The 14,286-nt window shown below is 42.4% G+C and overlaps 1 long non-coding RNA gene across 1 annotated transcript; it reads left to right on the forward strand.

The window, feature by feature from the left end:
- Positions 1–853: 853 nt before the first annotated feature.
- Positions 854–13,514, forward strand: LOC129660014 (uncharacterized). The gene is made up of 3 exons (XR_008718306.1): positions 854–910; positions 4,869–4,994; positions 11,544–13,514. It is a non-coding gene; the product is annotated as an uncharacterized LOC129660014 (long non-coding RNA).
- Positions 13,515–14,286: the final 772 nt, after the last annotated feature.

The raw sequence follows: 14,286 nt of genomic DNA on the forward strand, positions 1-14,286 counted from the left end.
CTCAGCTGTTTGAAAGGTACTCATTCAAGTGTCTCTTTATTCAGGTGTACCATAAAAAACTAAAGTTGAAACAAAAATGAAATATCAGATAGATTACCCTTAATAAAAATATTCCAAGGGAGAGCTGGTCCCAATTCATTAGGATCCATGGCTCATAGGGGTAGACAAAGAATGACTTAAAAGGCTCATAGTATAATGGGGTTTGTAGAGATCCAGACTGACCCCATTGAACCCTGCAGAAGAGCCAGTGTGCACAAATGGAACGCGTTCACCCAATGATCTATGAGAGAAGCTGGCAGTTAGCCCAGACCCCTCACTTTGTTTAGCCTGCATTATCATCGTGAACTGACCCCTCCTGTTTCACCCAGGCTCATTGCTGACCACTCTCCCCTTGTTCACCATGCTCCAGCCCAGCTGTTTTTCATTCTATTCCTCAAATTACATGCTCTGTTCCCCGCTTCCAGGCCCAGCCCGTCCTCACGTGTTACCTTGACTGAGATTGCGCTCCCTTTCTAGAGTGGCTCCTCATCCCCAGGGAAGCCTTTCTGAGGCACTTTACCTGAAGCAGGCACCATCTGTATTCACTCAGTCTCCAGCCTATCATCTTATCCATTTCCCTCATAGAAAATGAAAGTGTTAGTCACTCAGTGTGTCTGACTCCTTGTCACCCCATGGTCTGTAACCCACCAGGCTCCTCTGTCCATGGGATTCTCCAGGCAAGAATACTGGGGTGGGTAGCCCTTTCCTTCTCCAGGGGATCTTCCCGACCCAGGGATCAAACCTGGGTCTCCTGCATTGCAGGTGGATTCTTTACCATCTAAGCCATAAGAGAAGCCCTTTCCCTCATAGACCTGTGGGAAATTATTAAGTTTTTTTTTAACTGTCTGTGCCTCTCCTCTCCCCCTAGAAGGTAAGTTATGTAAGAATTTACTTGTCTTATTCACCTCCATATTCCCAGCATTTCAGATATCACCTGGCACAGTGTAGATGCTTGATAAACATTTGTTGAATATATGAACTATCAAATAAAACAAGATGGAGGATTGTGTGTTATTGTTCAAGTAGTGGTGAGCTGTGCAACTATGATGTTAACTGGCTTCAGAATTGCCTGCCAGGAATGAAGTCTCCACGAACATCAATGTGGGCAGGGAAACACATAGACTCATTGGCCCAAGGCAATTGCTTCTCATTGGAACTTTTCCTAAACTTGGGCTACACTCTGTCTCTTGTAATGTTTCCCATCACATATCAGCTTAAATTTCTCGATAAGAGAATGTCCAAACAGTATTGTGAGGTTCCACATAGGTAAGGAAGTCTCCCTCCCTTTCCTGCAGCATCTTGTATTCTAATGGGTTGAAGACATAAGGAGTTTTATCTTTCGTAAGTTGCCCAGACCACAGGATTTTCATTAGTACATTAAGTAGTCTCAGGAGTGTTGTTCTACCATATGAGATTTTGAAATATTTCCTGAATCCTTCACCTTTGAAGCCTAAGATTCTTTGGACTCCACGAAATTGCCCAGTGTTTCAAAACCAATTTTGAATTAAAAAAAAAAAAAAAAAAAAGAACTGCCCATTACTGAGCTCTTGTTATGTGCTAGATCCTGGGCATTTTTTACATTGTTTTTCCCTCAAGGTAGTTTCAATTATATTAAACTCATTTTTACATATGATGATGCTGAGACTTGGGAAAATTCAGTAACTAGTTCAAGGTTACACGTCTAGTAAGTGACAGCCATGAATCAAATTCAGGTGTTTCTAGTGCCAGAGCCCATGTTCCTTGCACTACACCACAGGCTCTTGTTTCAAATATTCCAGGACTCAGTTTCTAACTTCCTTTCTCTACATATGTTAGAGAACATCTTATAGATACCAGGTAAAAGCCTTGTAGACGCAGGCAGTCTCCTTTACAAAAAGGGCCCAGTCCAGTGGCACACTGTACTAATAGAACCGTTAAATAATGCAAGAGCTCTAAGGATACCTGGACGACGCAGGGCAGAAAGAACACTAAACTCTCAATTACAGATATGACTGATGGAAGAGCCTTAATTGGCTCAGCTTCTGCTCCCACTTTTGTAACTGCCAGAGCCCTTCTGGGTGACACCATTTATCCCCTAGGTCTGTTCAGGTTTCCCTCAGTCAACTTAGCAAAGGCATTTTCAGTTCCTAACAGTCACCAAAAAAGTATTCATTGATGGCATGAGGCTGAGTCTTCCAAGGGGTGTGACTTCCCCAAGGAAAGGCAAGACTAAGTGCTGGTTTTCCACTGGAGCCAAACTTTTTCTCCATCTCAGGAGAGTGATTCCATTCCTGTCAGCTCCTGTGGATATGGTTTTCTTTTCTTTTTTTTTCTTTCAGATGTTACTACTTGAAAATTGTGGGTTTTTTCCAGCTCATTAAGCCTTATAAATATTATGATTTGACAGGTCACATCCCCCAATCAATTTCCCCTTCATAAACTCTGGGCTGTTTGGACAGTCACAGAAACTAGGCAGGGAGGGTGTAGTTGGCAGGAACGAAGACGTGCCCCCCTCCCTTCCTGCACATGCTGTCCAGCCCATGGCACAGCTCTGCTGGAAAAGTAGACTATGAGGGAGAAAAACTTTTAAGAGTAATTATTATTGTGCTGAGGAAATAAGATTGATTTTCCTTAAAACCACTTCTTTGGAGTATCAGGCATATACCAAACATCTTTCAACCTCTTGAGTTTGAAATGGGTTTGTAGGTACACTTGACAACTGACTTTAAAACAAAGGCTTTTGGAACTAGTCGCTCTCTTCTCTAAATATGTTTTTTAAGAAGGCATATGCTCATGGCGGGAGGAGTGGGATGAGGAAGTAGAGAAATAATGGAAAAGAAACAGAGTCGGTGGTGGGGCGGGGCTGGGGGGAATGGAGGAAGGGCCGGAGAGAGGGAGAGTCAGAGACAAAGGACACATGAGGTTTAAGTGTTCGGCTTCCTTTTCCCTTTCATTAGCACAAATGATGGGGCTACCTGTGGGTTTCAAATCCACTTAAGCTCTTCTTGGGAGCTGGCAGCGGCCTGAGGCACAGGCTGACTCTCAGAGGAGAACTTGGCAGCAACAGAGGCAGAAGTCAGACAGAGAGGCTCTGACATGCGAGCTGTCAGGTGATGTCAACAACAGCTGACTTATCATAAGGCCTTAGGAGGAAAACCAATGGGAATCTTGTTTCTGAGCGTCCAGTGCCGAGCTCGCTCCCTGCTAGGTGCTTGGAAACAGATCGAATAGCATAATGGAGTGATTTTGTAATCTGTCATAATACCATAAGCCACAGACTTCGACCCCTCACAGGTATAATAAGCTCCTTTGAATAAAGCTGCACATGTTCTCCCTATGGGGAGGGAGGGAGGGTACCCTTCTTCTAATTACATATCCAAAGCAGATGTTTTGCCTGAGAACAAAGCATTATATTCATTAGCAGCAATCTTATAAACCAGGTTCTTTTTACTAGCCAGTTAACTAATTGACAGTTAAGAATTTGTATTAATAATATACTGCAGCCAGGCATTGCTTAATCTTAAAAATGCAGGCAAGCTCTGCAAGCCAGCATGACTGCTAGCCCTTATGTAGGAATCCTGCTTACCCAGGATCTTCACTCGCCCATAAAACAATACCACAGAGACAGAAAATTCCCAGGTCCAAGTCCAGGAGTCAGCAGAGTCACTCGCTTGGATGGTTTTTGTTCTTGCTCCCTTTGTGACACATCTGAACAAGGGAGTGATTTTGTCCTTATTTTCTTTAAGTCTTATTGGTATGATTCACTTCTTCTCCAGATTATCCAGATAGTAAATTATCCTGACTCTTCCTTTCTGCTTTTCTGTATTCCACACCCTCTTTTTTCCCCCCAAATTTATTTATTTGTTTATTTGTCTGCCTTGGATCTAAGTTGCAGCGTGTGGGATCTAGTTCCCTGACCAGGGACTGAACCCGGGCCCCCTGCATTGGGAGCACAGAGTCTTAGCCACTGGACCACCAGGAAAGTCCCCCACACCCTCTTTTGAAAAAATTTACTTTGTGGTATAGACAGAACTGTTTCTCAAGTCATTAGCAACTCCATCAAAGGTTGTATAAGTGAAAATGGATAACCCACAAGGTCTGACTGTATAGCACAGGAACTCTGCTCAGTGTGATGTGGGCAGCCTGGATAGGAGGGGTGTCTAGAGGAGGATGGATACACATATACGTATGGCTGAGTCCCTTTGCTGTCCACCTGGATCTATAATAACATTGTTAATCGGCTATACTCCAATATAAAATCAAAAGTTTTTTTTTAAATCATGTAAGTGGTGGTAGAAATGGTGAAAGGGAAAATCTATCATCTTACTTCCCTTTCCAGTCTTTGTCTTCAAAATTCTACCCAATTTTCAAGAACCAGCTTAAAGACTTCCTCCTCCACTACATCTTCTCTAACTCCCCTCACTAATGAAAATCAAATATTTCCCTCTTCTACTCTCCCAGCATTTGCACCAAACCTCTCTTGTGCCCATGACTCACCTGATACTAAACCCCTCAGGGCAGAATCTGTCCCATCTACCCCCTCATTCTCTCTCCCAAGATCCCTTGTTTATAGCCAATACTGACTAGATATGTCTAGATCAGATAGAAATTCCTCTTGTAGCTCTAATCTCAGTCAGTCTATAAACACTCTTCTGGTCTCTGGTTTTTTAAACTATGTTTAGATTCTAGTCCTCTGTGGCAGGACCTTAAAATACCTCTTGTCCTGCTTCAGTCTCAGCCACCTTCAAAGGGATCTTTCTAAGATATAAATATGGACATGAGATTCCTCTGCTTAAAATACTTCTACAGTTCTTCATTCACTCATTCATTCATCCCCAAAATGTTTACAGAGGAGCTCAAACTGTGTGCTATGCACTGTGTTGGGGCTGGGAATTCAGCCATGAAGAAAAACACTCCAAAATCCTGCACTTGTAGAGCTGACATTCTAGTGGCGGACACAAACAATACCTAAACAAGTGAGTATTAATATATCGTATGTCAGATGGTGATAAGTGCTATGGGGAAAAGAAAATAAGTGGGTGGGGCATCTGGAGCGAGGGGAGAAAGCCCAGCACTATCCTGGCTTGGTCAGGAAAGGCTTCTGTAGGAAGGCTACTGAGTAGGCACTGGGGGAAGTGAAGCAGTGAACCCAGTGGAAACCGGGCCTGGGAAAGCCCCCCACTTCCCAGAGGCAGAGGGAACACAGTGTCAGGAAGGCCCTGGGGCTGAAAGGAGCATGCCAGGAGGGGTGTGCCTCTTCCTCTAAATCCCTCTTCCTCCTCTCCTTTCCCTCCACAGAAATGTTTTGGGTTTTTTGGGTCCCCTTTCTTTGTAACTGCATAAGCAGTCATGCTACCTCACAGGGCATGTGACAAAAGGATTTGATTGGATAAACACTGACTTGGCTTGGAAACTCAGGGATAAAATTTTATTTGCATTCTTGAATATGTTTTAAAATTTCAACTGAGGGAATTTCATGGAGGTGCAGTGGTTAGGATTCAGCTCTTTCATTGCCAGAATCCAGGTTCAATCCCTGATAGGGGGACTAAGATCCTGCAAGCTGCATGACATAGCCAAAATAAAATAAAATATCAAATGAATTTAAGACTGCTTTAACTATCCACCAAGTCAGGTTGTGTGGTAAGGAATGACAGCCTCCAAGTTCAGACTCAGGGAAGCTTTCTTACAGGTCATGGAATAGAAAGATTCATGGACCAAATTAAATTTCCAGAATAATATTGTTTACTGAATCTATTTAAAACACAGAATGGGAAGTGGGGGGACATGGATGGGATGGGTTGCCCCATCCTAAGGATTGGGGCAAGCAGCATGGAAGGAAGCTCACTCTTCTCTGCTTGTGTTGTAGTTAGGAGCACCCAAGTTGAGTCTGGACGAGGTAGTGGGGGTTAGTCGTAAGATGAGCTACCCTAGAGCTACCCCATGCTTGCTTTATTGGAAAGACACAGGGCAAGTACACACGCACAGAGTCAAAGCATGCCAATCTGTTTACTGAAGCTATGAATTCTGTCTGCATTTCTGGGGCAGAGCACACATGGGGCCATAAAGGATGATACTGACGTGACTGAAAAGTCACCACTTTAGGGATGACATATCTACCAGCCTAGAGATAATATAAGCCAGAATGCATGTCTTTCTGTTCTGTCTTTTTAAAATATATAATATATTTTACAAGTTACCAATTACTCCCTAATACTTAGCACATCTTATGAATTCTATATTTCATAGGCTATTTACTCACTCATGCATACTTATCAGATCCTGAGTTTTCTTTTTCATAAACTTACTCATTTACTTTCTATCTATGCTGAATCCTTATAATGGGTTTTATCCACCTATGGGTTTTTCTTTCTTCTACAGTACAATTGGATATACTTAAATAACACAGCAAACACATACACTATAGGCTGGAAAAGAGAGATTCTAAAACACCAGTTTAAGTGTATCTGTGCCCCAACGCGATGTCTAAGGGAGGTAATCACACCCAGCAATTTATGCCTCTCACCACCTGCAGTGCATTCCCATGATTGGCTTATTGAAGAGCATGAGCATGTTTAAAGGCAAAAGAAAAATGAAAGTCATAAAAACCTCTGGGATCATTAATTATGTAAACCCATGCTGGCTGGTTAATAATCATAATAGTTCATTGGAAATTTTTGTTTCCAGTCATCTTAGTAACTCAGAATCTTTTTTCTTTTCCTGCTTACACTCAAGAATTTCTAAACTGTTTCCAGAATGGTATTGATCAGCTGAAAGAAAGGAATTTCAGGGGCAATTGTTTGTTTGTTTACTTATTTTGGAATCACTAATTTTTATGCAAATTGCTTTTTAAAAGTAAACTTTTTTGAGAAGTATGCTTTGCATCCAATAAAACACACCCATTTTAAGTGTGCCATTTGATGGGTTTTGACAAATATTTACACTTATATAAACACCACCACAATCAAGACATAGAGCATTTCCATCATTCTCCCCAATTTCTTCATTTCCACAGTAGCAGTTTGACACAAAAAGGAAGTTTCCAAAGCACTCATTTTTAAAAGATTTAACTTTAAAAGCCTAATTCTTCCCTTTTTGGGCAAACTGAGATAATTTTGTAAAACATCATTTAGAAATTTCTTTCCAGTAGGTGCTAGACAGTGCTTCAGAGAAGGCAATGGCAACCCACTTCAGTACTCTTGCCTGGAAAATCCCATGAATAGAGGAGCCTGGTAGGCTGCAGTTCATGAGGTTGCCCAGAGTCAGACAAGACTGAAGCGACTTAGCAGCAGCAGACAGTGCTTATCCAACATATCGTTTTTAGTTATGGGTGTCAATTAGGAGTATCAGTTCAGTTCAGTTCAGTCACTCAGTCATGTTTGATTCTTTCTCACCCCATGGACTGCAGCACACCTGGCCTCCTTGTCCATCACCAACTCCTGGAGTTTACACAAACTCGTGTCCATTGAGTTGGTGATGCCATCTAACCATCTCATCCTCTGTTGTCCCCTTCTCCTCCTGCCCTCAATCTTTCCCAGCATCAGGGTCTTTTCCAATGAGTCAGTTCTTCACATCAGGTGGTCAAAGTACCGGAGTTTCAGCTTCAGCCTCAGTCCTTCCAATGAATATTTAGGACTGATTTCCTTTAGGATTGACTGGTTTGATCTCCTTGCAGTCCAAGGGACTCTCAAGAGTCTTCTCCAATACCACAGTTCAAAAGCACCAACTCTTCGGTGCTCAGCTTTCTTTATAGTCCAACTCTCACATCCATACATGGCTACTGGAAAAACCATAGCTTTGACTAGACGGACCTTTGTTGGCAAAGTAATGTCTCTGCCTTTTAATATACTGTCTGCTAAGTCATTTCAGTCGTGTCCGATGCTGTGCGACCCCATAGACGGCAGCCCACCAGGCTCCCCCATTCCTGGGATTCACCAGGCAAGAACACTGGAGTGGGTTGCCATTTCCTTCTCCAATGCATGAAAGTGAAAAGTGAAAGTGAAGTCGCTCAGTCGTGTCTGACCCTCAGTGACCCCATAGACTGCAGCCTTCCAGGCTCCTCCATCCATGGGATTTTCCAGGCAAGAGTACTGGAGTGGGGTGCCATTGCCTTCTCGGAATATACTGTCTAGGTTGGTAAAAGCAAGAGAGTTCCAGAAAAACATCGGCTTCTGCTTTATTGCTTACTCCTTGGAAGAAAAGTTATGACCAATATACTGTCTAGGTTGGTCATAACTTTTCTTCCAAGGAGTAAGCAATAAAGCAGAAGCCGATGTTTTTCTGGAACTTTCTTGTTTTTACGATGATCCAATGGATGTTGGCAATTTGATCTCTGGTTCCTCTGCCTTTTCTAAATCCAGCTTGAACATCTGGAAGTTCATGGTTCACGTACTGTTGAAGCCTGGCTTGGAGAATTTTGAGCATTACTTTACTAGCTTGTGAGATGAGTGCAATTGTGCGGTAGTTTGAGCATTCTTTGGCATTGCCTTTCTTTGGGATTGGAATGAAAACTGACCTTTTCCAGTCCTGTGGAAAAGATGAGCTGAGTTTTCCAAATTTTCTGGCATATTGAGTCCAACACTTTCACAGCATCATCTTTTAGGTTTTGAAATAGCTCAACTGGAATTCCATCACCTCCACTAGCTTTGTTCATAGTGATGCTTCCCAAGGTCCACTTGACTTAGCATTCCAGGATGTCTGGGAGTGACGGCTGTGCAGTGCTGGAACAACTTTGAGGAGAATTAGGAGTATAGGTGTTTTAATAATTGGAGTCAGCCTTGCCTTCTGCCCCTATCTTGAGAAATGGTCTGACCACATTTCCAGAGTTACTTGTTCCCACTTCTGGACCCTCAGCCATAGCCAGACAGGATGTGTGACCGCCCTTTAAATGCACCACATTCAACATGCAACACAATACAACCTTTGTGCACTTGCCCATGTGATGTTCCAGCCATGAGATCCCTTCTCCAGGGGCCAGTTCAAGCCCTGCTTCTTTGAGGAGCCTTTCCCAAGCCACCCAAACTGTTGGACATCTCCAACAGAGATTGCCTTCTCTCCAGCATATCCACATTGTGCACACTCAGCGCACACGGTTAGCATCACTAGTTTTTTTTTTTTTTTTTTTTTTAATTTTATTTTATTTTTAAACTTTACATAACTGTATTAGATTTGCCAAATATCAAAATGAATCCGCCACAGGTATACATGTGTTCCCCATCCTGAACCCTCCTCCCTCCTCCCTCCCCATTCCATCCCTCTGGGTCGTCCCAGTGCACCAGCCCCAAGCATCCAGTATCGTGCATCGAACCTGGACTGGCAACTCATTTCATACATGATGTTACATATGTTTCAATGCCATTCTCCCAAATCTTCCCACCCTCTCCCTCTCCCACAGAGTCCATAAGACTGTTCTATACCTCAGTGTCTCTTTTGCTGTCTCGTACACAGGGTTATTGTTACCATCTTTCTAAATTCCATATATATGCGTTAGTATACTGTATTGGTGTTTTTCTTTCTGGCTTACTTCACTCTGTATAATAGGCTCCAGTTTCATCCACCTCATTAGAACTGATTCAAATGTATTCTTTTTAATGGCTGAATAATACTCCATTGTGTATATGTACCACAGCTTTCTTATCCATTCATCTGCTGATGGACATCTAGGTTGCTTCCATGTCCTGGCTATTATAAACAGTGCTGCGATGAACATTGGGGTACTCGTGTCTCTTTCCCTTCTGGTTTTCTCAGTGTGTATGCCCAGCAGTGGGATTGCTGGATCATAAGGCATGTCTATTTCCAGTTTTTTAAGGAATCTCCACACTGTTCTCCATAGTGGCTGCACTAGTTTGCATTCCCACCAACAGTGTAAGAGGGTTCCCTTTTCTCCACACCCTCTCCAGCATTTATTACTTGTAGACTTTTGGATCGCAGCCATTCTGACTGGTGTGAAATGGTACCTCATAGTGGTTTTGATTTGCATTTCTCTGATAATGAGGCATCACTAGTTTAGTGTCCCTTGTGTGTACCTGTCTCCTCCACAGCTGGATAGCAGACTGCGCAAAGGCAGGGGTGACCCGCCTTGACCCCAGCGGTGTGCAGTGCCCAGTGAATAGCCACTGAATGACTGTGCCCATGGGACTTTTCTTGGCAGAATATATTCTATTTGAATAGGACCCAAAACACTCCTTGACTCACAACAGATAATTGGATGTCTATGCCATGCTCTAGCCAACCATCTCAGAGGGACATAATGGGTATGTTGGGTCCTGCAGTCTAAAAAAGAAGCCATACAGCCTTAGGGAAACCTGATGTGTGACAATCAAACTTACAGAGTATATAAATAATGCATTTTTTAGAGAGCAGGAAAGAGCTTTCATAAAGGGGAAGGAAGAGGAGAGAAAAGAGAATGTCCATAATTACTTTCCTTACAAATTATTGTTTCACTGTACAGAAAGCAGTCGTCACAGGGTTCCTTGAAAGCTTGATTCCCTTCTCCTTTGCACTCTGGCAGGACTTCCTCCATGCATCTTCTTTCTCTCAAGTTCCAGACTTCTCCTTTCTACCGGGTCCTTCCCCTGATGCTATGAACAACTCTAGTTTTCTTTAATTAAAAAGAAAAAAAATTTATTCTTTCAAGGTCCTTGATCTCCTACAGCTGTGACTGTCACTCCCTCCTTCACTTCTCATCCAGTTTTCTGAGTCACCTCCATTCATTGTCTTCACTTGCTCTGTGTCTTTTCACTTCTAAACCTGCCCCAGCCTGGCTTCATTCCAGACCACCTAACTGATATTGCTCTTGCAAAGACCACTGAACTTATAACTGCTAAGGCAAACAGTTCATTTTCAGCAGCATCTTTGCTTCATTCACAGAGCAGATCATTCTTCCTCCAGGTTTTCTTCCAATTTTCCCAAAGCTTTCTCAGTGTCTTTTTTTGTACATCTCTTTCTTTATCTGTTATCCTCCAAAAGGTAGTCATTACTCAAGATCCTGCCCTTGACCTACTTTTTTTTCTTTATATTCCTTTATATTTCTCTTTCTAATAATATTTGTTACCAAGCTTGTACACTTGTACAATGAGAACACTGGAATCTATTTTTCCAGCCCAGGCCAGATCTCTTCTCCCAAGATTTAAGTGTCTTCTATCAATATTTCAATGTCAACATGCACAAATTCTATTCATGCTATTTTAATAGCATCACTATCTCCTCAATACCTAAGTCAGAAACCTGGACATCATTCTGACTTCTTTCTCTGCTTTCCTTCTGCCCCTCATTCATTCTGGCTCCACTTTAGGTAAACACCACCCCCTGCCCCTACCACCACCAACTTCCCCTGTAATCTGGTCTGGAGTTGAGTTTTACTTGGCCAAGAGTGAATTCCAAAGACAATGAGTGAGCACAGTGACATTTGGAAGAATTTAAATTAACCCAAAAGATTTTTGCTTCAGACTATGAAGGATTAAATATTGCAGGAATTTCCCTTCAACCATAAACAACTAGAATACCAAGGGTTTTTTTTTTTTTTCCAGGCCAAATATTTGAAACAGTTTCCAGACATGGGACAATGGGTCATGAATTGTAATCCCTGAAAGAAGGGAAAGAAACAAAGAATGAAGAAGAAGAAGGAATCGAAGCAGCCTAATAACCTTGCCAAGTTAAAAGAGATCAGAGTTTGGGAATTTGTGTTGGACAGTGTCAGAGTGGAGGGAGGTAAACAGAATGAGAGCTCTAGAGAATTCTGTGCCCGGGAACCTTTCAAGGCAGAAAGCTGGGGCAATCATAGGAGTTACCCCATTTGTTTCCTAGCTCTCAGGGATCACTGTCCTTCGTTGCATGATGCCCAATGTTTCATACATTTAATCTAGTTCCCTATTGTTTCAGGCGGGAGAGTAAATCCAGTTTCTGTTACTCCATCATGGCTGAAAGCAGAAGTCCTAAAGGCTACTCTATATCTGCCCTAAAAAATTTTAAAGAAAACACTGAAAGGATCAAATTCAAATAACTTGGCTAAATGTCAGAACACAGTCCAAAACCCTTTAACAATACAACAAAATCTAATGTCCAACAAAGTAAAATGCACAATGTCTCTCATCTGCTAAAAATTATCAGCCATACAAAGAAGCAAGAAAATACGACCAGTACCCAAGAGAAAAATCAACAGTAGAGACATTCAGAAATGACAGAGGTAACGGAATTAGCAGGCAAAGAACTTAAAACGTCTGTTGTAAACCATATAGGTGTATTTGACAATGCTTTTGTTTGTTTTTTTGACCTTGTTGTGGCTTGTGGGATCTTAGTTCCATGACAAGGGATCAAACCTGGGTCCCTTGCAATGGAGCCACAGAGTCCTAACCACTGAACGACCAGGGAAGTCCCTTATATTTGACAATATAAAGGAAAACATAAGCATGATGAGGAGAGATATGAAAGATCTCATTTTAAAAAGAACAAGAGACTTGGATTATAATATTGTTGCTTCCACATGTTTGTTGTTTGACCCAAGAGAATGACCTCCCCTCTCTGGGCTAATGACATCCCTGCTAATACTCTTTTCCTCCAAATCGCTTTTTCATCCCATAAATTCTGTAGTCGAAATATCTACATGTCTCCAGCTCTATTTCCCAGTCATCTCTGCCTAGTTTACGGCAAGTCTCCTATCCTAATCACCAATCTTTTTCTCCCATAATAACCAGAGAGATTTTCCTAAAATAAGAAATGAACCATACCTCCCTCCGGGCCTTTCATGGCCCTAATGATGAAGTCCACAGTTCACACTGCAGACTCCAGGCCCTTCCTGGTCTGGTCCCACCCTTCTTGCTTCTTTGAGCCTTTCTAGAAACCATTCTTTCCTTTCCCTCATGTCTCCACTCCTATCCTTTCATCTTGAGACTTCCTGCCTAGAACATTTACCCCAGTAATTTTTTCAGTCAATTTCTGATCCTTGATTAAACACTGCTTCCTCAGGAAAGGCTTTCCTGACCACCTGCATCCCTCCACATGACTCTCTTAAGTGCCACTCCTGCTCTGTAACTCTTATATATTTCTGATTCGATAGTCACGGCACTTATCTCACCATATTATAATTGCCTAATTGTCTCTCTCCATGCCAGCCTCTGTGCCTGTTTCCCTGTAGTAGCGTAGCACCTAACCCAGTATCAGGTTCTAAAAAGAACGAAAGAAAGTTTACCCTCCATAATATATTTCAGTTCTGCTCCTTCCAGACCCCTGCTCTAGGCCATGCCCCTGTAACCCTGCATTCCCAAAATAGCCTCAGATCAGCCTCCCAGTCTGAGGGTCTCCTTCATCTAATCCACCATGCTCACAGCGGCAAGAACCATTGTCCTCAAGCATCATTTTGATCATATCACTCCCCTTCTTAGAAACCTACAATAGCTCCAATTGCCTCTTGAATTAAATTAAAACTCTTAATCATGGGTTTCAAGGGTCTCTACCAATTAGCTGCCTCCCTTCCCCCACACATAGCTGCTGTCATCTTTTCACAGGCCTTAAGCGTGGCTTCTCCTGTGGCCGCAAATCTGCTCCACGACCTACCTCCTAAGCCCACCCCTATGGCACTCTCTCCTTCTTTCTTAGCTTTCTCCCCTCTTCTTTCTTTTTCCCTATTATCTTTCCCCAGTTTAAAAATATTGCTCAATAAACATTTTCTTCATGATATTTTCCTAAATCAGCTCCACATGACTTTGCCCTTTCTATTATAACTTGTCTTCATGTATGTAGAATATTTGTGCTTATATGTACGTCATTAACATCCCATGCCCTGTGGCTTCCCCTAACTTATGTTTGATATTGTCTGCGCTTTAGGGTTCAGCAATGTCTTTTCATCCTTCATGACTTACTCACGCATGTTCTGTGCCTGAGGTCCTTGTTTATCTTTGCAGTAGTGATGAAGGGGAGACTGGAAGGTGGGAACTCCTAAAGGAAACCTAATTTCCTTCAGGCTGATGACGCAGTCCTAGCTGAGCAGCAGGTAGTCTGTGCTCGGGATCCCTGTCATGGGGGAAATCTTAGTGTTGTACAAAGGACAAAAACAAACATTTCTGAGTCCCCATTCTGTGCCAGACACTGCTAGGAGCTTTACACACGCAGTCTCATGTTTGCCTCCTAATAACTGGGTGAGTTAGGTTGACTTTTCTTGACTTAACAAGTACATTCGGAGTCAGAGAGCTATGTATAATGTGTTGTCTCTGATAAAAGTCTTTCTGATCCAAAATTCATGCTTGCATTCTCATACAAGGAAGACATGGAAGAATA

The sequence above is a fragment of the Bubalus kerabau genome, chromosome 9, assembly GCF_029407905.1.
Source record: "Bubalus kerabau isolate K-KA32 ecotype Philippines breed swamp buffalo chromosome 9, PCC_UOA_SB_1v2, whole genome shotgun sequence".
Classification (NCBI taxonomy): domain Eukaryota; kingdom Metazoa; phylum Chordata; class Mammalia; order Artiodactyla; family Bovidae; genus Bubalus; species Bubalus kerabau.